Here is a 24,707-nt window from a genome sequence, read left to right on the forward strand (position 1 = left end):
ACTTATACCTAGATTTTTCCATATGCACACTGACCGCTCTGCTCCCATGATGGGCTGCCACACACACTCAACGTTTAATATGGCTCATATGTTGCAGCCCTGGTCACTTGGGGAGAACTGAGCAGCCCTGTGAATATTGTTCTGTTTACGAAAATATATCGTAGGAGACAGGAAGAGCTTTGCAGAATTTCCTAAAATTTTCTCAAACTTCAGGTGAGTTAATCCAAAAGTGCACTCCACAGCAGGTCTCTTAGACTTCCTTTTTTTGCCTTTTTCATCCTTTCTGACTCACAGGACTAAGATGACTTATTTGGTTTGTTTCTGTCCTGTGTCCAACCTTCCAAAACTCATTCACCTGTGACTGAAGGGGGCAGCAATTCAGGGGGATGAAATGGTCATTACTGAGCTTCTGAGCTTGTTTCCCAGGCTGCTTGCTCATGTCTGTACACTCAGTCTCAATGAGTAGGACTGCTACACACCGTTGTTTTCTGCATAACACCAAATGTAACCCACTTCACCTTCATTGCTCCTCTGTCTTCTGGTTAACAGCAGAAAACACTTTGTGGTTAATGCAATGATTATTTATCAGTAACTTTTCCTCATTGACTATTCCAAACCTGGAACCTTCAGGTTTTGATGCACTGCATCCAGCTTAATTTGTGGCTATTGTGATAAATACAACAATAACAGAGTAGCATGATAGTATTGTTAGAGCGACCTGTTATGCTTAAATTTTCAGCCCTGATTTTTGCTGAAAGATTCTGGGTAGCATAACTCATACAAAATCCTGTACTAAATTAGAAATTTAATGAAATTAAACAACAGAAATTACATGAAACATTGTAGGTCCAACTCTGCTCTCACATAACATCTATGTTCTAAAAATTAGAAATTAGTTCGGACTGAATATGTTACTTTTACTGCAAAATAATAAACTCTTCTTACATTACTGACCTATTATACGCGTATTTTACAAACTGAAGGAGGAATTTGTGCTAAAAAGAAGTATAAATAAGTTCTTATTTTGGCAGGTTTATTCCAAATTATGTTGCAAGACAGAAGATGAGCAATTTTATTCATTGACAAATGGGTTTGATCGGACTAGTGTAATGGTTCATTAACTTCATGATAAGTTTGGGCTATCTCAGAAGTGTTCTTGCTGTGAATTTAGATTTGATGATGGCTCACACATCAAGGAAACAAATTGCCTCGCCTTTTAACGGGAAGAAGGGGGGGTTTAAAGAAGTTAATTGATGTCTTTTAAATCCTATAACTAATAAAGCATTTTTTCTTCTCTATATTACTTTCTAATTCTTATGAGATGCATTAGACAGACAGAATGCCAAAAGCACAGATTACTTTAGTTCTGTTGTTGCCAATTAGAGGGAGTCAAAGAACTCTGATTACAATTATCAGATTTTAATGAGCAATTGTCTGTCAAGATTTTTTCACAACTCTAAGGGTGCATGCACAATCTGTATGCAGTGTACAGGTACCCTTGTATAGTGAGTTTTTCTTTAGATAATCAGTATCTGATTTTTTAACTATTAGTTTTCATCGGGCATTTCGAATCATTACTTTTTGGTCTCTTGGAAGAGCTACTACTTCTCTTGTTTAATCTGATAAAATAAAAGATTAAAATCACAATAAGTCAGGAAAAGCAAAAATTAAATTTACAAATCTGTTGATATAAGCTTACATTGATTCAACATATGAAATGAAATTGGACTGATCTACACTAGTCAAAGAGTCCCATGTCTACCTGATACTTTTTCTTCACTCTGCTTAGTCTTTAGAGGTGACTTAGTAGAGATGCTGGGTTTAAAATATTAAAGTTCATGTTACAGTAGAGATCTTAGCTATCACACATATTTTTACTTATAATAAAAAATACAGTGGGAAATCAGGAAATGTTAGCTTTAACGTTTCTAGATTAACCAATGAATGAATGCCCACTTCAACCTCCAGACGATTCAAGGTGGATCTCTTCCATAATGGTGACTTTGTGCTACGTACTTCATCAGACACTTTTTTTTGAAAGTATCTCTCCTTGAAACACTCTAAATGATGTCTGTTAATCAAGAAATTAATTAGGGTTGTGTACTGAACAGGCTGTATTTTAAGACACATGCTTTATTTGATAAAGTTGAAGATATACAGTGAACGAGGTTTGCCGCCCTTTGTGACAGTGAAAGTCAGATATGAAGAAGCGTGAGTATGGAGGGGATAGAATTTTCACTACTTATTCTGGATAATTGATGTAAATACCCTGAATCTCCATTTGGTAGCATCCTACTTCTGTCTGGTTTCTGTATAAGAAATTCGGGCTTCTAGGATTGCCAAGTAAATTAGAGAGCTAATCGCTGTTCAGCATGAGTGCTCTAAATCTTTCTCTCAAGCACATAACTCACTTAGACTGTTCAGAAAAGGAGACACATGCTCAGTATGTGTGTGAATTTCCCTATTTTAGTTTGTCTCCCTCTCCTCCACCTCAGCTGCTTTTCAATAGTCTGGCCTATTTCAGTCAAATTTTACAGATGGGATAGAGGTCTCAAGGTTATGAAGGTCTGACATATCTAATGAAAATCAGAAACTGAGGAAAGAACACCTACTAATGAGGGGAAGACAGCAATGTGTGTTCTAATCAGACACTAGAGAATCCACATAGGAAGTGAAAAACAGGTTATGAAAGCCTCAACCACAGAATCATCTTTAAGCAACGTTTATGACATATTAGAATATCCATCCATGATCTACATTTGAGTCCTGGTTTTCACTGGGATAGAGTTAATTTTCTTCTTAATAGGTAGAATAATATTCTGTTTTGGATTTAGCATGGGTTTTGGTGTGAGAAGAATGTTGATGATATACTGATGTTTTTAGTTGTTGCTAAGAAAGCAAGGTAACTGAGGAAATAATCAAGGAAATCATATGACATCATCCTCCTGGACTTATCCAAAGCATTTGACACTGTCCCACAGGACATCCTTGTCTCTAAACTGGAAAGACACGGATCTGATGGATGGACCACTTGGTGGATAAGGAATTGGCTGGATGGTCACACTCAGAGAGTTGTGGTCAACAGCTCGATGTCTAAGTGGAGGCCAGTGACAAGTGGTGTTCCTCAGGGGTTCGTATGGGGCCAGTGACGTTTAACGTCTTTGTCAGCGACATGGACAGTGGGATTGAGTGCACCCTCAGCAAGTTTGCTGACAACACCAAGCTGTGTGGTGTTGTGGACACGCTGGAGGGAAGGGATGCCATCCAGAGGGACCTCAACAGGCTGGAGAGGTGAGCCTGTGAGAACTCATGAAGTTCAACAAGGCCAAATGCAAGGTCCTGCACATGGGTTTCGGGCAATCCCAAGCACAAGTACAGGCTGGGCGGAGAATGGATTGAGAGCAGCCCGGAGGAGAAGGACTAGGGAGTGCTGGTGGATGAGAAGCTCAACATGAGCCGGCAATGTGCGCTGGCAGCCCAGAAAGCCAACCATATCCTGGGCTGCACCCAAAGAAGTGTGGCCAGCAGGTCGAGGGAAGTCTACTGCCCCTCTACTCTGCTCTTGTGAGACCCCGCCTGGAATACTGTGTTCAGCTCTGGAGTCCCCAACACAAGAGGGCCATGGAGCTGCTGGAGCAGGTCCAGAGGAGGGCCACAAAGATATTCCAAGCATTAGAGCACCTCTGGTATGAAGACAGGCTGAGAGAGTTGGGGCTGTTCAGCCTGGAGAAGAGAAGACTCTGGGATGATCTCATAGCAGTCTTCCAGTTCCTGAAGGAGGTATTTCTTACTACAAGAAAGCTGGAAAGGGACTTTTTACAACAGTGTGTAGTGATAGGACAAGGGGTAATATCTTTAAACTGAAAAAGAGGGATTTCAATTAGATATAAGGAAGAAATTCTTCACTCCGAGGGTGGTGAGGCACTGGAACAGGTTGCCCAGAGATGCTGTGGCTGCCCCATCCCTGGAAGCGTTCAAGGCCAGGTTGGATGAGGTTTTGAGCAACCTGGTGTAGTGAGAGGTGTCCCTGCCCATGGCAGGGGCAGGGTGGAACTAGATAATCTTTGAGGTCCCTTCCAACCCAAACCATTCTATGATTCTATGATTCTATGAAATTTCAACTTTCTATGATATGTGTGTGCAGGTGCACAACAAGGTGCAAGGAAGCATAGACAGAGCAATGGCCCTAAATTGACCAACGAGATATTTCATATCATGCAATGTCATGGCCAGTATATAGATGTGGGTTGGCCAGGAAATTTTCTGTCTTCTGGGATTATGTTTCTGGGATTTGTCTCCTCTGGGATCACTAGCCAGGGACGTGCTAATGGTGAGCAATTGCATTGTGCATCTCTCGTTTGTATATTCTGTTGTTGTTCTTGTTGTTACTATTATATTTCATTTCAGTGATTAAATTGTTCTTGTCTCAAGCCACGAGTCTCCTTACCTTTACCCTTCCGATTCTCTCCCCCATCCCCCAGGGATGGGGAAGGGTGCACAAATGGCTGCACGCTCTTTAGTTGCCTACCAGGTTAAAACTGTGACAATTTCTAATGCAGGTTTCAAAAATCTAGTTGTAAACTTTGTGCGTTCTGTTGGTTTGGTGTGTTTTTTTTCCCAATATTGAAGCATGATTTTTTTTCCAAAATAGCAGTATTACAATTCAGTTTACTAAGATCTGATCGAATGCTTTATTTGTTGCTTGTATTATACAGAATAAGAATTGGTAAAAAAACTCAACCAGTTCTCCTTTTCTTCTTCCTTTGAAAGCCACTTTTCATTGTCTTCCTAGACAACATTTTATTAAGTATTAATATTTATGGTTTAATATTTAGCAAGGCTGACAGGCTTACCTGGTTTTTACCAATAACCATTATTTTATTCCTGGTCTAATGTATTCTTTAGAAATGTATGATGGCTCATTCCTGCCACCTTTCTTGGTGATAAACTAGATAAAGCTCCACATGAATCCTGTTTTTATGGCCTATCCTTGTCTTCTGTTTCTAAGTGAAATAGTGCAGAATGGGGGTCTTATTCTGTTACTGTCATTTTTACTGAGGAGTGTGCTATGCCATTAAATATCTCCATTAAAATAGATATAGCTACTTGAGAAATAAGGCACTACTTGATTTGAGTTAATGGAAACACTGATTCCAAAATGTCACCTTGCTACAAGGGTTGAAGTTGAAAACAAAGGAGCTATAGATAATAAATAGTCACAGATGCCAAATTCTGTCACCGCTCAGTTAAAAATCTACCAGAACATATCAGGACACTTCATTGCAAAGTTAACAGTGCTGGTAGGCCTTTAAAGAGTGCTTCTGAATTGTCTTAGACAAGGCATATTCGGTTTTGTTCCACTTTCTATTCGCTTTCCATCAACAATTCTAGTTAATACAGTTCATTACCCAAGTATGGTTGGACACAGAATATTCACCATCCCCTAGAGAGTTCATTTTGGCTATGCTTGAGTCTTTACTTGCAAGACTGTAATTGCAAGTTGAGGATACTCCAGTCTGGTCAAAGAGCAGTTTCAGCCCATCTGTAATAAAATACATTATATACACATAAGCTAACTGAGGAGTTTTGTTGTACTAATATGAAAATTTTCTTACGGCTCTGTCAATCCATTGCAAATAAACACTTACTCTTTGTTCTCTGTTGTATACTAGAATCAAGATACAGTAATTTGGTTTTAGAGTTGTATGTGGGTTCCTTAGGCCTTGAGTGTGAATACACAGGATTTGCATTTGACACATTCCAGCATGTCGCTGGTGGGTCTTGATCCTACCATACTTGATTAACAGAGCTACTGTTAAAAGGAAAAAATAATTTGCTGATATTGTTGGTTAGCAGTTACTATCAGTCCTTAGAAAGACAGGAAACAGCCTCTTTGAATAGTAGTAATTTCTGGTTGAAGACACCTTCAGAATGTCAGTTATTATAGTTCTTTATGTTTGGGTTTATATCTATAAACACACAATATTTCTGTGTCACCTATTCAGATGGGACCCATCTGCCTTATTTTAGCTGTGCAAGGATGACGTGACTGTCCCAACTACTTTGAACATCTACTTTAGGATTAAATGGATTGTTCTGTGAAGGTATCCACCTTTTCCACTAGCTACATGACACCTAAAATGTTTATCTTCAGTTTAGATGACTAAAATTAGGTAATGAGTCCTTCTTTCCCTATAGTCACTTACCTATACGTTAGCACATGTAAATGCATGAATTAATATCTACTTTGCATAGTTTTACTTCTTTTGAAGCTTTGGAAAATGAAAATGTATTAAAAAAAGGAAAGAATGTAATTTTCTTGTTCATTCCTGCACAAAGTACTGACACAATAATGTAGGAATTTCCAAAAGCTGAGTTTTTAAAAGCAAAATGCTTACATTGATTCTTTAAGGTGGGGAAATTCCATTTCTAAATTTCTAAAGTCTTGCTGAATTTTATAATAGAAGAAAAATATTGTGTTTTCTTATCACCAGCTAATGTTGATACCTCCCACACCTTCCCTCTGACTGATGGACTGGACACATTCAAATACTCTAAAGCCTGACAGTGCAGTCTCAGGACAGCATAGGATTCCTTGAGTGCTATGCATCGGATTAATTCAAAATGTGCTTCTGCTCTTATCATTATTATTTTGAAAGCTAACGAAGGTGCATATCCAGCTTAAGTGTTAAATATCTCAAATAGTTTTACAGATCCCACAGCCTGGCATCTTTTATCATGCTTCCATTTTGAAGGAGGACAATCTTGTATTATCCCTGCTTCACAGATGTAAAAGTGGGGCTCTGAGGGCTTATTCAGAACACCTGCCTTAGCAAAACTGCCTGACTTCATAGTTCCTGGAGAGGTAAAATGTCCTCTAGATGATGATGCAGTAGCTTTTCTTCCTTAGACAAAGGTAGCTATTATGAATATACCCCCTGTAAGAATGATGCCCTGTTTCTCAATCAATTTAGTTATCTGAATGCCACTAATCTAGGTGGCATGTAAAGCACTTTGATGAACCTGACCTAAACAATTTGTTTATGATCATTCCAACAACCTGTGCTTAAAAACATGTTTTCATACTAGTGCTGCTGGCTATATAGTTGGCTATATTTCTTTTCAAGCTGAGAATTAGAACTATTGTTTCTTTCCTGTTGGTTAAAAGGATTCTGTTCAGGTTTTTTTGTCATATTTAATGGGACAGATTTTTAGGAATGAAAGGTCAACTGTTTGAATTGTCATTCAACTGAATTTATCATTCTTTAAATCTGTCAAAAACCAGCGTTCTACTTTGAAGAAATATTATGTCTAATTATAAAAGTCCAAGGTAATAATCTTTGAAAAAAAAATCCTTCGTGTTCTGAAGAAGCAGTTCTAACTTTCTGATTAGTTCTTTATTTTTTTTCAAGGAGTCAGTTTGATTAATATAATGAGGAAACATTCATGAATGCGGTTATATCCAATGGCATCTTGCAAGAATTCATGCTAGATTGATACAATTCTTTTGCCGACACAAAGATGACTGAATTAGTAAACTGAGAAAAGTCACATTATGCCTGAAAAATTATCTGTGTGATGCAGTTAGATGGCTGCAACAGGTCAGGACATGTTTTAATAAAGCCAAAAGAAAAATAATTGACATGGGAAATAGGAATTAAGGTCAGACCTAAAGTAGTGGGTCTGCGAATCACGCAGGGAAATGCTGGCAGGATGGATTTGTTCACTGAAGTACTCATAGCTCAGCTTTGATTACGGAAGTAGTAACTTTTCACTGACCAAGGTCACAGGTAGCATGCACTGGTGTCTGCCTGTACCTGCCTGTGCAGCCAGCCCTGACCTGCAGCCTTAGACCATGCTAATGAGTGGAAGAGAAGGAGTCGAGCTCCTGCTTTCAGAAGTACATAAAGGGCAAACATCCCATTTGCTGACTCCAGTAATATGCTCCGGAGGGAATGAGAGCAAGAGCAGATATGCAAAATTAATAAGGTCTTCAGACTTTGGTCCCTTCTTTGTCTGTAAGAGACACATAAGGAAGATAACTGACTTTCTATTCTTCTTTGATAAGCATATTAATAACGTCAGATTACCCACACTGAGGTGGATGTCACACAACCAACAGGTAGACATCTCACATGATTTCAAGTCAGATGTATGTATGCCTCCGCACACACCTGCGACAGATTGTAGCTCAAGCCTTTCAAGCAAGCTTACTTTGCTAATATTTCAGACAGGTATGGTGATAAATAGCTTCATGAATACAGAGAAATCCGTGGAAGCTATGAAGCTGCTGTCGGTAGAGACAGATTGAGTAATAACTCTGTTCTGGGAAACACAAGAAAGAAAGTGAATGGTGATTTATTAACTCCAATGAACATATACTGTTTAACAAGTATAGCAAATGGAAGTGAATAATACATGAAAACTGCTATGCCTTAAATTTAGTGCATAGAAAACTGCAGATTAAATCCATAGTAGTGGAATAGTAAGTAAAGCAGCTGAAGAGTGACAGATTATAACGGGCGATGAGGATAGGAATGAACCTGATTACGAATGTCTCGATGTCACAGAGCCTTAGGCACAAGGAAAACTAGATTGACACTTGAAAACTGGGTAAAACTTTTCTGTGTAGCTAAGGGGCCTGTTATGTGTTACACTCATGGCATGTGGTGCTTAACTTATGGCTTTGTTCTGCACTGAAAATGAGTCAAAAGTGCTGCTTCAAGCTGTTTTGATTCTGATGACAACTCCGAAAATGTAAAGCAACCAGGAGCTCCCTGCAGCAAGATGTTTCCTGTCCGAATAACATGTCAACCTATCTAACCTCCAGGTTTTCTGGCATGACAGACTTTTGTGGATTTTCTCAAGCTCTAACACCAAAATCTCACTTTGGAGGCTAGCTTCAAAAATCTCAGCACTTCCAAAATTCAAGCTGTGCAGGGGCTGTTGAGAAGAACAAAATAAAAGAGTGGTGATCTATGAAACTCTGGAAGACTCTGAGCTCTTGAGAACCGGCATCGACGATGAGTTTAATTTACACTTTTTTCCCTCTACTGTATCTGCCCAGCCGAACCCTTTCACAAACAAGAAAAGGAGTAGCCTAGGTGGAAATGTTTGACTCTTCAAGTCTCAGAGAAGCGTTTGTATCACACTGAGAATACCTGCAGGGTTTCCTCTGCTGATCAAGTCTGGATTCCCCATTGAATATGGCTTTAAACAGTCATTAAACACAAGTCATTCACAGATTCATTGTGTCCGAAGCAAGCAGGGGCTACTGGATCGTTTGATCTGACATCTTTATACCACACGTTGTTAAACTTCACCAGTTTACTTCTGTGCTGAGTCTAGTAAGTTTAATTTGTTTAAATTGTACCATCTGAAAAGGTACTTGATATTTCTGAATGCAGAGATATAAAGATGTGGTAATACATTCCACTTGTTAATTGTTGGCACTGTGTTCTGGATTTCCTATGCTAACACTACACAACATTTTTTTTACTGATCATATTGAAACGTTGTCGTCGAGTCACCTGCTGTTCCTAAAGCTCACAAGATAAAAAAAATATCTCCTTTTCACAGCTTCTTCTAGGATTCTGCAGTGGCTTTAGTAGCTTAGTTTTTCAGTGTCAGCACGCAGAACACAGCACAGTATTCCCAAATGCAGTGATGATTCCTTATTAAAAATATTGTGTAAGATCCATTAGGTTCCCACATTTTGTCAGTTGTAATATATATTATTTATAACTTTATATGTATTGTCACCAAGGCATGAATTCACATCATTTTGGCAAAGATTACGTCACAGTTTCATCTTGATTGGAATGAACCATTATTCTATCGTTTCTAGCTATTGTTATACTTTCTGTTATTTTGTTAAGGATTAGTAGATTAGTTGCTGAAGCAATTAGCATATTTCAGATCATCTGGAATTTTTAGAGTATCCTAATAATTATTTAAAACTCACACCAGTGTGTCAGAGATTGCATCAGACAAAATTTGGGCATAAGCCTGTACATTTAAAAATATTTACCCCCTAGTGGACGTTGGTTTCTGTCTTTCTTGGTCATGAAAGGACTGAGAAGTACTCAAGAAGAAAGGGAAATGGATATATCTAAGAAGTACTACTGATTTCTCTACCATTTATTAATAGTTTTCCCAAACCCATCTAGTAATTGGCACAAATCGGTTCTTTTTTGCTTTTGTTATTCACACATTAAAAATCATAGAATCATAGAATCATAGAATGGTTAGGGCTGGAAGGGACCTTCAAAGGTCATCTAGTCCAACCCCCCTGCAAGGAATAGGGATATCTCCAACTAGATCAGGTTGCTCAGGGCCTCGTCCAACCTGGCCTTGAACGTCTCCAGGGATGGAGCATCCACCACCTCTCTGGGCAACCTGTTCCGGTGTTCTACAACTCTCATGGTAAAAAATTTTTTCCTAATATCCAATCTGAATCTACCTCCCTCTATTTTAAAACCACCCTTTAAAAAATCACCCTTCTCCTGTTTGGTATGCACTTTTGTTAACTTGTTGTAGAAAAAAAATCATATTATTTTTGTTATATTTTCCATGTTCAAAATCTTAAAATAATAAAACGAGAATTTTATTTGAATTTAAAGGTGATATATTTTTATAGAATACCATGTGTCATTTCCAGTGGGATTAATCTGACTTAATTTGTCCAAAATTGAGTTATTCAAAACAGAGGTAGTCATTCAAGGCTTCCATTTTAGTTACTGAAAAATAACAGACAACCTGTTTGGATGTAATGAATTAGAGCTATGGGTAGAGCTTTATGTTTCTTAAGCAATCATTCACCAAACACAACCTGGGATTTTCAGATTTGGATTCAAAAATATAGTATCTTCCCAAACCCTCTCCCAAAGTCAATCTCTATTGTGATTTATATGTACATATAAATGTATTCCTCCCCCAGCACTTTACAGGCATTTAAAACATGACCCTGGAAGCTGCACTGAGGATTAGTTTTCCTCAGTGGAGCTCAGAGTATGAAAGTGGGAACACATGAGGCTTCTGCAGACAGAACTGCTTCGGATTTGAAGTTTTCACCAGAAAAGACTTTTTTCCAGCTTTTCTAGTGGAAAAAAAAAAATGACTGAAAATATAAATTGCTTGTTAGCAGAACTCAAGACTTCTCTGGTTTAAGAAAAAAATCAGCATATGCTGGAGCTGCAGAGGAAGCTTCAATCTTTTTATTTAAGTTTGGCTAAGTTCAGGAAAGACTTCAGAAGGAGGTGCTCTGGACTTCTGTTTACTCCAGTCAAACGACCCCTCTGGCCACTTACACATATTCTCCTTTCTCAGCTTTCCTTTTCTCACTTCTCTTTCAATAGAACAGCATTAAAAAAGTCCTTTACAAACCTCGGTCTGCACAGGCACTGGACTGGCTGAACGGTTTCTAACCCTATAATTTTGTGCACGCAGAGTGCCTCATGCAGTGGAGCTTTGACTGTTTTCTAAGTGGTTCCATTTTAACTCTCTTACTCCTCTAGCTTAAGGTTACACTGTACTTGAAAACACCATCTTAATTATACTTCAACAGCAACTTCATAGTTTTTTGTTCCTCTTTCAAGTGTTTGAAATGAGTGCATAACTACTCCCTGAGGTTATCTCTATTAGCCTAGAACAGAACTGCTCGTCTTCATTTCAGGTGCAGTTTTGAAGGAGACAGCAGCTTGCAGCAACACTAGTCTTGCTGAATCCATTGAGCAGAAGGATTTACGTGAGAGCCACGTGGTGGCAGAGGACTTGGGCCAGGTCGCTTCTTCCCACTGAGTCGTTCTCACACAACCAATCCCATTGACCACCAAACAGAAAGTTGCCCAGTTTGAGGAGTACCAAGTGAAATCCTGACAGGTGATAGAGCTGTTTTGTGTCACTCAGTAGCATCAAATGTATTTTTTAATGCAGGCTTTCTGTCTGTGAATAACTGTCCCACTTCCCACAATTTGCGGATGATCGTTTCCAGGGGGTTAGACTGTGCTTGCTCATACTGCTTCTACACCCTGTCATGGGACTGGAAAGAAGCAAATTTTAACACCCAAGGTCGAGATGCCAAACTTGAAATTAAATTAGCAGAAGTTTCATAAGGGAAGGAATGTATTTTACTGTGCAGTTAAGCTAATAAACTAACAGTTTAGGATTAAATGTAAGTATGTACTTACCCCATTGTGCTGAAAGGATGAAGACTGTGACTGCTACCGTTTTTAAACAAAGACAAAACTTGTAATCCATAATCAAATGTTGCTTTAAAGTGATTATGAGCTCCTGAAACTTAGTCTATTGTATCTACACCAAGTTCATGGCCCCTGAAAGAAAATATCCTCCTCACCTCGCTCAGATTCCTCACTGAGTCCACCTTTACCAGTCACTGAGTCCACCTTTACCAGTATATTTATCATTAAATGTGTTTGCATTTTTTTAACCCTAGCACTCCAAGGCCCAAAAAGAGGTCATTGTACTTGACTTTCTGTGAGCCCAGAAAAGCTTGTGATCTAAATAGGCAAATTATATATCCATTTCGAGTGACTGTCTTGACCTTTCTCAGATTGCCAACTTCCCAGACACCTTTGTGGCAATGACTCTCCTACTGGGTTAATTATCTTTAATTGTGCTGTTGCCGTTATCTTGACAGGCTGAATTTTTTGCCATAAAATGGTCTGATACAGACATAAATGAGGTAGGAACTCTTGGTCCCAGACTGCTGTCACTTCCTTCCTAGGACAGATGTTCTATAAGTAACTTTATAAATAGTTCTGGAAGAGTAGTTGAGTCAGCACAGTTTGGATACCTCAAAAGAAACCTAAACCCATTTAACAGCAAAAGGAATCTACTGGACCTTGAAATGTCAATAGAGTTTTCCAACTATGTTGTAGAGTTTACAAAACAAATCTCCCCCATTTCAGTTGTAAGAAATGCAAAGAGCTTCTTCACAGAGAACAGTGTTTCTGATGTTTTGATCTTTCCTAAGGTGTAAGAAAAGAATCAGAAACGTCTCATCCAGGCTAAGTCAAGACGGACTCTATTCAACGTATAAGATTACAATGGAAGAGGAGGTGGTTTGTCACCTGTGTTATTCAAGGCATTCAGGTTGTTCAGAATAATAAGAAACTACAGAATAGCTAGTGATAAATAATGAATGAAAGTGAAATTCAGTGTTACAAATGCAAAGAAATGTACGTGAGAGAAAACAGTCAACTTTACATATACAATGACCAACTGACTTACACCATCAGAAATTAGATCCTGAGTTTATAATCAATATTTAGTTGAAAACATCTGATCAGTCTTTAGGACTGGTTAAAAAACAAATTGAATTTTGGCAGCTCTTGGGAAAAGCATAAAAGACTGAAGAAAATTTTTTTATTCTTTATTAAATTATCATGCGTCTATACTTTGAATAGTACAATCCTGGCACTCCATTTCAGATAAGATATACTAAAATAAAATGAGCCCAGAGAAAATCAACAAAGGATGATCAAAGATGTGATACAGTTTCTGTGTGAGGAACAGCTAAATGGACTAAGATCCTTTAGTGTGGAAAAAAGGTGAATGAATGTGGTATGATAGGAATCTACATAACCTTGAGTGTCATGGAATTAACTGTAAATAGGGATTGTCTGTTCACTTCTCCTCCATTTTAAGAACTAGAAGACATTCAGTGACACTATGAAGTAGTGATACAAAACAGAAACAGACCCTTCTTTATACAGACTGTGTAAAGTTTTTGGGCACATCTCTGAGCTCTATACTTCTGGATGCTGCAGGTGCTAAAAGAGTATCCATAGGTTCACAAACTAACTTCACAAATCCTTAGAAGGAAAATCTAGTAAAGTCTATCAACATCAAAAATGTCCTCTTTTCCCCAGAAGTCCCTGAACTGCAGTTTCCATGCATGTGTCAGAGTATCTTGGCTTGTGTTTATATTCTTCCCTGAACGCTGGGTGTGTGACATTGTCAGAAACAGGATTCACAAGGTTATATGGTCCTTCTGCCTCTCTGTGTGGCTGTTCTTATGTTCTCACTTCTGTGTTTTAGTCCTAGCTAAAATAATTGTTCCACCAGCATAGTCAGATTTTGAAAGTGCTGCTCCTGTGAGAAAAAAAAAAATAAAATTGCCTTGATCTATCTGTCCATCTCCTTCCATCCTGTATGTCACCTCCGTCACAAGGCTCATATCCTTCAGGAGATAGGTGATCATTTGTGCTTAGTTGTGTGTTAAATTGGATGATTCCAATCTCAGCTATCTTCTCCCTCCTGATGCCTAGACAGAAATAACTGCACCCTCTGTTTCAGTGTATCTATAAACACACATCCATCCTGGATTTTTGCTGGGAATGTTTGTACCCCTGGTGTTAGCCTGCCCAGAATGGGTTTGTAGAGGGCTTTTCTAATCCTTTTCCAGTTTGTGGCAAACAAGAAAGCTTTTGGGCTGGCTATACAACCAAAACTAGAGAACTATCCAGGACTGTCAAGTGTGGCTGTCCTGATGAGACGTGCAGTATTTTTGCCAGTTTTGCTGATTGCCACCTTCACCGTTTCCAGCACAAAGAGCTGTAAGTGAGCTCAGCAGTTCTGATGTCTGACACACCAGCGTTTGACCTGGGACCTCCTGAGCTAAAAGTCTGAGTAACTCTGTCTTACACTAATGAATCACATTGGCTACAGACAAGCACAGAGGAAACCTCAAGCACTCGTTCCCCAAAGAGGTTATATGAAGATCTCATCTGGTACCTCTGCAGAAAAGATACCAACCTACATTGCAAAAGAAAGAGAATATTAAAATCTTCTCTCTCAAACTCTGTCTTCAAGTGGCATGAGTGCAACCCAGGTGTGATTGCTCTTGTATAGTCTCAATGAGTCTTACCTTATTTAAAAGCACATATTTAAAGAAATTAATGTGACACAGCACAGTTAAGTAGCCCACTAATTTCCATAGACTAATTAATAGTCGGATACTGCTTTACTTGAAAAGTATCAGGTGGCTTTGGTGAGGAGAGCTGCAGTCCCTGGGAATGAACACCCATGGACACATTTCCAGCATTTTACAGTGTTTTGCAATCCCATAAGTCTCACTGAAAGAGCTCGTTTTTCCATAGTACTGACCAAGCAGTTTAGAATTGTATGAAAATACAAATTCTTATATTAAACTACTCTTTTAATGAAATTCTTAAGCCACCGCAATGAACAGCAAAATTTCTTTTTTCTCTTTTTCCTCCTCTTGCTTGGCCAAAAGTATAAACCTAGACCTTTATAGCAACACTTCTGCTATGGATTTGAAGAAAAAAGCATTCCCCACTCTTTTACCACTTGGAGAGCAGATGACAACTTCCTACATTTTCTCATGTCACATAGCAGCATGTATCAGTGTCAGGCAGAAGGTGTTCGTTGACTGGAAAATCTCCGGTAATCACAGGAGAAAGCCAGGGAGTTAATCAGAAAGGCAACGTTGACAGAATGTTTCTTTATTTCTCACAGTTCTTAGGTCATTGCCTTGCTCCATGCCTACCCATTAAAAAGATGTAGTCAGCTTGACCTCCTGAGGCTTGAAAGCTTGCTTTCAGAGCCATGCTAAGTTATCCTGCAGTAGTTTGAATCTGTCAAATAATGCTTCATTACAGAAATATCACTGATGGAATATTATATAGAGAAATATCAGGTTTATCGAAGAACGGTTTCCCCTTGTGGAATACTGTGTTGTCTGCCTGCCTCAACTCTTTCTTGCAGTGTTTTCAAGAAGAGAACTTGCCAAAAATATTAAAGGTATTAGATCTTGCTGATAAATAATCTCAAACTGTCAGGAAGAGCGATAAAGACCCTGGGATAAAAGTGCCTGTAATCAGCAGCCTTGTTTGCAACCTCAGGAAGCAGCAAAGGATTTACTGGGTCTGGACACCGAGCAGACCCTTTCCTTAGAGACTCTTGTTCCTTGTACCAGTTCTCCTGCTGAGCACGGAACATCAGTCAGCGAGTTTATAGTCTCATCAAACTCAAACACTTGCTTCTAGGTTTTAAAAATGTCAACTGTTGCCTTCCCTCAGGAGACAATGTTTTGCAGAGCTGATACAGATTCTGAAATGCAAAACTGGGTCTGATTTGAGAGTATTAGTCACAAGCTCAGCAGTCTAGCAGGAGTTAATTTTACATTAAGAGTGAAGAGTAAAATAAAGACATAGAAATGTGATGCAGGTTTTGTGGGATCATGGGAATAAAAATACTTCGCATCTAAATATGAAATGACTTTAAGTAAACCACTCAGATGATATGGTAGTGTTTAGGACTGCTTTTCTTATCCTATCAGTTTCTTTTTTTCAGTGTTTTTGCTTTTCATTAAGAACAAACTTATTTTTCCTAATTGAAAATATGGGTTTGCATGGAGGTAAAATAGGGCAGAATTTTGTCCTTAAAGATTTGGCCGCTGAATGGATGTTTTTTTGTGAATAACAGAAGAATTATCATCTCAAACCTTGATGCTTGGCAAAACACTTTCATTTATGTACCATTTGTTCAAAATCTGTCTTGTCTCTAGCAGTGTTCTCTGAGCTCACCTGAAGTTCGACTATTTCAGCGCACTGCCTTAGCTCCAGGTTGACCATGTGGAAGACTATTCAAACTCAGTGCAGGGACAAGATATTACAAGGCATGACTGAAAGAGTGAGACCAGAGAAACTGGACCATGGGCTGAAAGACCTGAGAGGAGGCAACTGCATGATTTCCTTCTGTTTCCAGTCTTTCACACCTGTGAGTACCATACTACTTCATCAGACATAGAAGTAAACATGAGAGCATGATTCACATATTATGAGCGTACTTCAGCTTTTCTTGCATCTCCCTACCATGCCAAACTATTGTCCCTCCTGCTTTACAAATCTGTTGCCTCTAGTATAATCCCAGATTCATGCCTATGCCCTGTTTGCCTGTGTCCTGCAGCCACATCCCTATTCTGAAGTTAAAGACCTCCTAAACCCTACTGTCAAATCATTATGAAATCTATCTCACAAATTACTTGTTAACATTGCCATTACTCCTCTCAGGGAAGAAAATCAACCCAATCAACCAAAAAAAAACCCTTTTTTTTTTTTATCCTCCCTATCCATTCAAGCTATCGCTATGCTATAGACCATGTAAAGTGTATAAGGAAAAATAATTTCTGTAGTGCTGTAGGATTCTTAATTTTACTAAGCCAGTGCTATTCTTGATTTAAGGTTGTTGTTTGAGTCCTGAAATGACTGAAAAAACTCCTGCAATGGGTCAGTAACTGGTAAAGCAGAACACAAAAATCTAGAAGCAGCAGATGAACTCTAGCAGGTCTCTAGAGAGCTGCCACATGAGCACCCAGAAGAGAGATAGTCTAACATGTTACAAGGAACTAAGACATCTCAAACAACATTCAGTGCTGGATTCACTTAATTTAATTTGAGTGAGAGGATAAAGAGTAGAGCTGAGATACACAAATGTAAGTGTGTACATTGAGGTGTCTATGTGTTACATAGGATGTTGAAGGGTGTTATAGTCAATGGACTTCTAATCAATATGCTCAATGACAGTTTTTTTGGGGGAGGACGGTTTGTTTTTACTTTGGCTTTTTTTATTTTGTTAAATGGTGCATAAATGATGAAATAGTTTGACTGAGATTATGAGATAGTTAGTTTTCAAAAGCTATCTTTAGATATAGTGACTAAAGATTCCACTCACTGAAGTAACCCAACCTCCTAATGCCATTTGATATGAACTAAGGAGTCCAAAACATTAGCTTGGTCTTGGCAGCTACAACATAGAACATGTGGAAGAACCATGTCTTTCTGAACCAGCAGCTGGAGATGATGCACTAGGATAATCTAGGGCATTTCAATCATCACTATGTGACCATGTGTGAGTAAACAAGTAAGGCCATAGACCTCCAATTACTATAGAAGATGTCAGACTTCCAGCTGTCATGTAGATGCCTATGTATAGAAAATGTATACTCCAAAATGCGAGTGTCTGAGGATTCTACTTGGTTGCTCAAACATAGATACCTGATGCTATTTCAGATTTCCTAGAATCTGACATTCATCTGTCCTTCCACAAAGGTATGAATTCTCCCATGGGTTTTGCATTACGCCTTCCAGGTCGGCACAGATGTTCTGGATACTCCAGGGTGTTTCAAATTACACTAAATGGCTGGTTTTAGGCAACTAAATCAAATCCTAAGGGAAGGCTGTATGTGTCCCTATCTGAACTATCTGTCTAGACTTTCCTTATCCTCAACATAACCATTTCAAAGTACAATTCATGTGACCGAAAGAAGGTGTTAACATTAGAATATGATTAATAGCTCCTGTTTTTTTTTCTTCCTTGCATTTTCTTTGGTCATTTATGCCTACTGAAATTAAAAATACAAAGCTACTGCCTTGATTAGCTACTGATTTGATTAGGTGGCATTTCAAACATCAAGTCAACCTGTAAATAAGAAGACAAAGACCAAGAGAAAACTGGGTCTTCTCTTCCAGCCACTCAGTTAGTGTTTACATCTGAGTACAGAAAATAAGATTTACATATGTGAGTTGAAATATAATCTAGTGAAGAATGCTTTGATAGATTTATGTTTGTGTCTGTTGTGGTGAATAGGCCGTTGACAACAAATTATAAACACTATATTGGTTTATTTAACTCTACATCTGCCTGTTAGAGCTGCTCATATCATCACTAGACTTATTGCTTATGTATCTGTGATGAAAAGAGACTCGACTACAAGGTCCAAGCAAACGGTCTATTGGGATTGCACTTACAGGTTGAACTGTAAGGACCAAGATAACAGTTTGCTCGAACTGCACTTGCAGATTCCATACGCCACGATTACAGGTTCTTATAGATACAATGGAGGAATGCACTATTGCAATTTAAACCCAAAATATACACTATTACAACACACTATCACAGCACACAAGAGAGTCACGGAATGTACTATTGCAGCACGGCAGAGTCACAGAACGCACTATTGCACACACCAGAGCGAGAGCACACAAGCGCACCAGACTTAAAGCACGCTGAAAAGAGAATAAAAAGGAAATCACTTACCCCCTCTGGTAAGGGCTCTCAGTCCCAGGGAAGTTCCCTTGGCCGGCGTCCCGATCAAGGGGGGAAAGAATCTCCTCGCAGACCAGCTGTGTAGTTGGAGAAGCAACTCCCGATTTCCAACCCAAATCGTCGGGCTTTTATCCCCTGATGTACGTGACTGTGTAGGTACCATGCCTACCTTGAGGGGGGGGGGGGCGGGGGGCTGTCTTTAAGGGTCTTCAAGGGTCTTTAAAGGTGTTTAAGGGTCTTTAAGGGTGTGACAGGGAGTTTCCCCTTATCGATTGTGCCTGAATACCTTATCTCAGGCAACTGGACAATGGTTGGATTGAGACTCAGGGCATGTTCTTTGTTGAGGGTTTTCAAGACTCAAATCAAGTTTTGGTTCTTTGTATAATTCAGCACTGACCCATCAGACAACTCAGGGCTGAGCGATCTACACAGCTCCCCGTGGGTCTTCTCTGCCTCAAGGCAATACAAAGCTGGGTTGCTTCTACAACCCCCCTGTGCCACCTGTGTGCTGGGCATTGCCCAGAAACTTGATTTGGATTTATGAACCGGATGATCCACACAGTATCACTGAAGTCTTTAGACTCTCTGTTCCACCTTTTTTCTGTTTACTTAACCAGTGCAGGAATCAAAACCACATGTAATGACAAATGAATCTCCAGATTCTGAGTTCTCTTTACGCTTGTGCAAGTAACCTCAACATTTCACCACAGTAATCTGTCAATTTTTCCCTTTACTTGGGAAATGAAGTGGCATTGATGGCTTGAAAACTTGACCAAAATACAGTAGGAATAACACTCATACCTTCAGCATTTGCAGTTAAGTACTGAGTATTGTTGTTAATATCTACTTTTTTTTTTTTTTCCAGTAATGCAGAGGAAGCCAAATTGAATGATTAATCTTTGACCTGTATCTGTAGGAAGCAATTTGAACAACCCCTTTTAAGAAGTCTAGCCTTCTCTATAGCATGCACATAACTGTCATTAACATAAATATAGCTACATGTGCACACAAGGGCATAAGCTTCTAAGTAGATATTAATTGGCTAAGAAATGATCCACTGTTTCTTTTCCTTGCAGTTAGTGTTTGAGAAACCACTTTTAGCTTGCTACCTTCACAACTTTTTGAGGGTGTGCTTGTTCATTTTCCTTTGACTATTTGTCATGGTTTGAAGTGGGGGGGGAGGTCCGGGCGGCAGAAGCTGCCCATCAGACCGCACTCCCATCCCCCTCGGGGCTTGAGCCAATCGGCGCCTCTGCGAATTGCCCTATTTACGTCGGACAAAGGAACCGGAAAGGTGTGTGCCTTTGCCCAGGAGCGAGGAGAAGGGAGGGGGGCACGGCCCCCGCTCCCGGCTCCCGGCCGGGCCGGCGACCCGGGCCGGGCCGATGCCCGCCCCGTCGAGGATGGCAGCGGCGGAGCCGCTTGGGGAACTCGGGGAGAGCCCCGCTCCCGGGGTGCCCACCGGGCCGAGTTCACCCAGAAAGGACTGAAATCTAAGAGAAACGGCCACACAGATAAGAGGTCAGTGAAGATGGGACGGAACAATGTGTGCCGTGGCTGAGTCCCCCTTGCCAGCACCCTCTTTGCAACCAGCCCTCGGTGGAGCAAGCAGAGACCCACTCGCAGCCCGTGGAGGATCCACGTCGACAAGAGATGCCAGAGCCTGAGCACGGTGCATCTAGAGTCCATGGGATGCCCCCGCCGATGGGGAGGTGCTTCGTTAAAGGAGATGCCTGAGCCTGAGCCTGTTGTGACTCACGGGCACAGGTCGGGGCGCATTGACGCATCTCAGTCTGTGCGGAGACGCGTTTCAGGTCGATATGACGCCCCGCGCCGGAGGCATTTAAAGTCTGTGTGATGGCCCACGCCAGAGCGAGTGGCTACAGCTCCTTAAAAGCCCAGGACTGGTAAAGCCCGCACTTGGGGCAAATCCGATGGGGTAAGGATTTGCCTCCTAGCGGGCAGGATTCACGCTTCCGCCGTGAGTAGGGGATCCACTGGATCAAGGGACAATGGTGTAAGGACTCCTCCTCCTTTAAGGGAAGCGGCAGTAACAACCTGGAATGAACTGACCTGCACTCCCCCATTCCCTGCCCCCTGCGCTGCTGGGGGCAGGAGGTAGAGCCGAGAAGAAGAGGCGAAGTGGGGCAGTGGTGTTGATTTTAAGACCTGGCCTTGTTTTCTTGTTATCCTCTCAAGTAACCGTTTTTGTTTGCTTTTCTCTTTGTAAGTAGCTGTTAATAAATAGTTTTGCTTTAAGAAAACAGCCTCTTTTGCCCGGGACCGTGGTTGATGGGTGCTCCTCTGTTCCTGTCTCGATCCTCAGCTCTTTTATTACATTTTTCTCCTCTCCATTTTACTGGAGTGGGAGAGCTGCATGGGGTTTAGTTGCCAGATCGGCCTAAACCACCACACTATTTAAATGACAGAATTTATTCAGTGACCTGTGTCAGCGCATGCAGCCATTTAAAAGGTAATAGAAGAAATACATTTCAAAATTTAACATCAAGAGTATACTGTGTCTCCATGTCCCTTTCTAGACCAGTTCCTGTAAAAGATCATCAGTATCTTAAATCAACACCATTTGACTAATAAGTTCAGAGAATCGTAAATACAGGTCTGCGTTCAATGCTATTTTGTAGTTGCAGAAAAGAGTTTGGAAGCAAACATAGGTTAGTTCTTCATATCTCAGGTAGCCTACTCAAAATACACTGTTCTTTCTTTGTAGCAGTTAACTAATGCAAAATGCCAAGCTGTGACAATAAAGCAACTTAGTGGAACAGAGACTAGAATTTTATATTAAATATGCCATCTTAATGGACCACTTACAAATAGAAATTGCTTTATTGTCGCATTAGATTGCCATTGGGAGTGGGTTCAGGATTGCCAAATAGCTTTCAAAGATCACAGCCTTAATCTAGCCAGGTTGATCTTTGTGTTTCAAACCAACCTTTAAATAATAAGAGTCCAGAGTGCAAGCATTTGCCAGAACTCACATTAATGTTTGTTGGACCTGTTTTGCTTGCACAAAAAGACTGGGGTGCTGCATTTCACAATTAGGGGAACTCCCTGTCTCTTCGCACTTACCAAATTGTGATCACGGAAAACTTAATGTGAAGCAACTTCTTCCTTTGCCTACAATGTCCTGTATCTCTCAACTTTGTTCCTTTACCTTTGAGCAAGCTGAGTTATTTCTGCAGAATTCCTACTTCTTCCTGCTCTGACCTCTGCATCTGCAGAAATACCATGTAACTGGGCATTGAAGGTGAGACTCATTTTGCCTCATTTAGATGTCCATGATACAGACATTCACATTGGATCCAGTTTCCCTGGCTCTGTGGGAATCAGCACCTACATGATGCAATATAGTTCACCCTTTTAGATGTCACTTTAGGGTAGGACTATAAGCATCCTGGGAATGCTCTGAGAAAGAGTTTGGACAAGAGGACCTTCTGAGGTCCCTTCCAACCTGAATTATTTTTCAGTCCTGTGAACCTATGAATGCCTACTTGGCTATTTCTGTCTTTTGACTACAATAATAGCTCAGATATGGCAGTTGAACCTTATATGAGATGACTTCTATCTTTTACTTCTTTTGGTGATTTTCAAAATAAGAACGATATTTTTGGGGGACTGTGTTGTCAGTTTAAAAATGAGCCAGTAGGCTCTTCCTTACATCCACTTGACATTATTTAAACTGAAATCTTCATAGAAACATTTGTCTTTGGAGCTGAATTTTTCTGTTGTTGCAGGTGTGCAAGGGTGACGAGTTTTGCATCCGTCTCTTGTATTTCGGGCTTTGGTTCAACTGTGCAAATGTTAACTCTAGAATCAGGGAGGATTGTCCACCTGATGCCTACTTAGCTTTCTCCTGTGTTTGTTTTTTACTTCTCTTTGTTTATATCAAATGAATGCTGGCCGGTACTGTCAGACCCTGACAGTGCTATGGGCTTAAATGTGAAGAAGGCAGAGCTGATTATTTTTCCCCTTGGGGCTACCCTTTGGCCTGCTGGCAGTTCTTTTAAAAATAGCTTCACTCTGCCTGATGCCATTATTATCACAGCTACAATTCCCAACTTGACTGTCCAGATCAGACATGAAACCTCTGCATTCAAGAGCAGTGTGCTGCATGCACTGCTTTCCCATCGTGTTCAGACAAAATCTTTCCGTAGGCTGCGTGGCAAGATTTTGTGGGTATTGTTTTGCTTGGTTTCTGTATATTTGATCGTGCTTGTCATACAAGGGAAAAAGCTGAGGGCAAGATGCTAGTGAGCCTGGAATATATGCATATAAAACTGCTGTTCTGCTTCCCTAGGTCTGCTCAGACAGTGTTGGCAGGCTGGTGGCACTTTCATTTGTATTTCTCAAACAGAAAAAGAAAGGAAAACAGCAAAACCAGTCTGGTAGTTGAAAGATACTATTGGGAATGTTTCTGCTACAGAGTCCTATTAGCTCAGACAAGTCATTTAAGATCCCTGCCTCAGTTTAAGCCTTTAGTAAAATGGGCATCTGCTTATTTTCAAACCAGAAAGTCTCACTGCAGTCGCCAAGAGGGATCCTATAAGCAGGTGATATGAGTTGTTCCTAGAAGTCACCACAAGTTTACTGGGCACTTGAGAAAATGAACAGTTTCATCCCCCTCTAAACAGTGGGAAGGCCAGGCTCGTTACTGTAAACTAAAATTTGTGGTTTCAACTCCACTCTGGGATATATTAACTCCGATTTTTAATAGACATTAACGAATAATCGTAAAACTCATATGAGTGGTACTGTAGGTTTCTGATACCACTGACCTGGTCATCAAAAACTGCAACATGTATTAAAACATCGCACAGGTTTCCCACCTAACTAGAAACTTAAATCAAAGGCACTGTCCATATGCTTAAACACATACCACAAAGCGATCTCAGAAGAAGCCCTTCTTCAATGATTTTCCAACTTGCTACAGCACTGGAAAAGTCGAGCTGTTGGTGAACTCCTCAGATCCCACCAAAAAAATGTCTGATAGTGGAGTAGTCAATTGAAAATTATTTGGACTCAAGGATTTTGAGACTTAATTTCTCTTTGATCTTTTTTTTTTTCCTAGAGCTTCCTCCACAAATTACAAGAACTGAGAGTTTGAGGTTTAAGCCCCTGAAGCACAAGGAGTAAAAATTCAAGTTCATTTAAGTGAGTGCTGGGGTTTTATTTACAGTTGTATACAATTCAGTACAGTGCAACTGTACTGTGCAGCCTACTTTCTTCATAGGGATGTTTTGATGCTTAAACTTTGTGAATTGTGATGAGAACCTTAGATAAAAGATGCTGTGTAGTATTCCATAAGGCCTCAGGCATGAAAGCATCATTAATAATTTAACAATAAAAAATATGGTTACCCTAGAGGCTGTCAGACACCTCTGGTGGAAGAAATACCTACACAGATAGGTACTGTAACATTGATTGAATAATTTATTTGATTAATTTCTCAGTATTTTTAAATACATTTGACAATGCCTTTCATTTTTCACCTAACTTGTGCACCACTGTTAAACTATTATCTCATGAATGCAAAAGCTATTTACCATAAAAATAACATTTTCAATAAAGAAAAGTAAGAAGATGCTTTGCAATGCCAT

The sequence above is a fragment of the Tauraco erythrolophus genome, chromosome 4, assembly GCF_009769465.1.
Source record: "Tauraco erythrolophus isolate bTauEry1 chromosome 4, bTauEry1.pri, whole genome shotgun sequence".
NCBI classification, from domain to species: Eukaryota; Metazoa; Chordata; class Aves; order Musophagiformes; family Musophagidae; genus Tauraco; species Tauraco erythrolophus.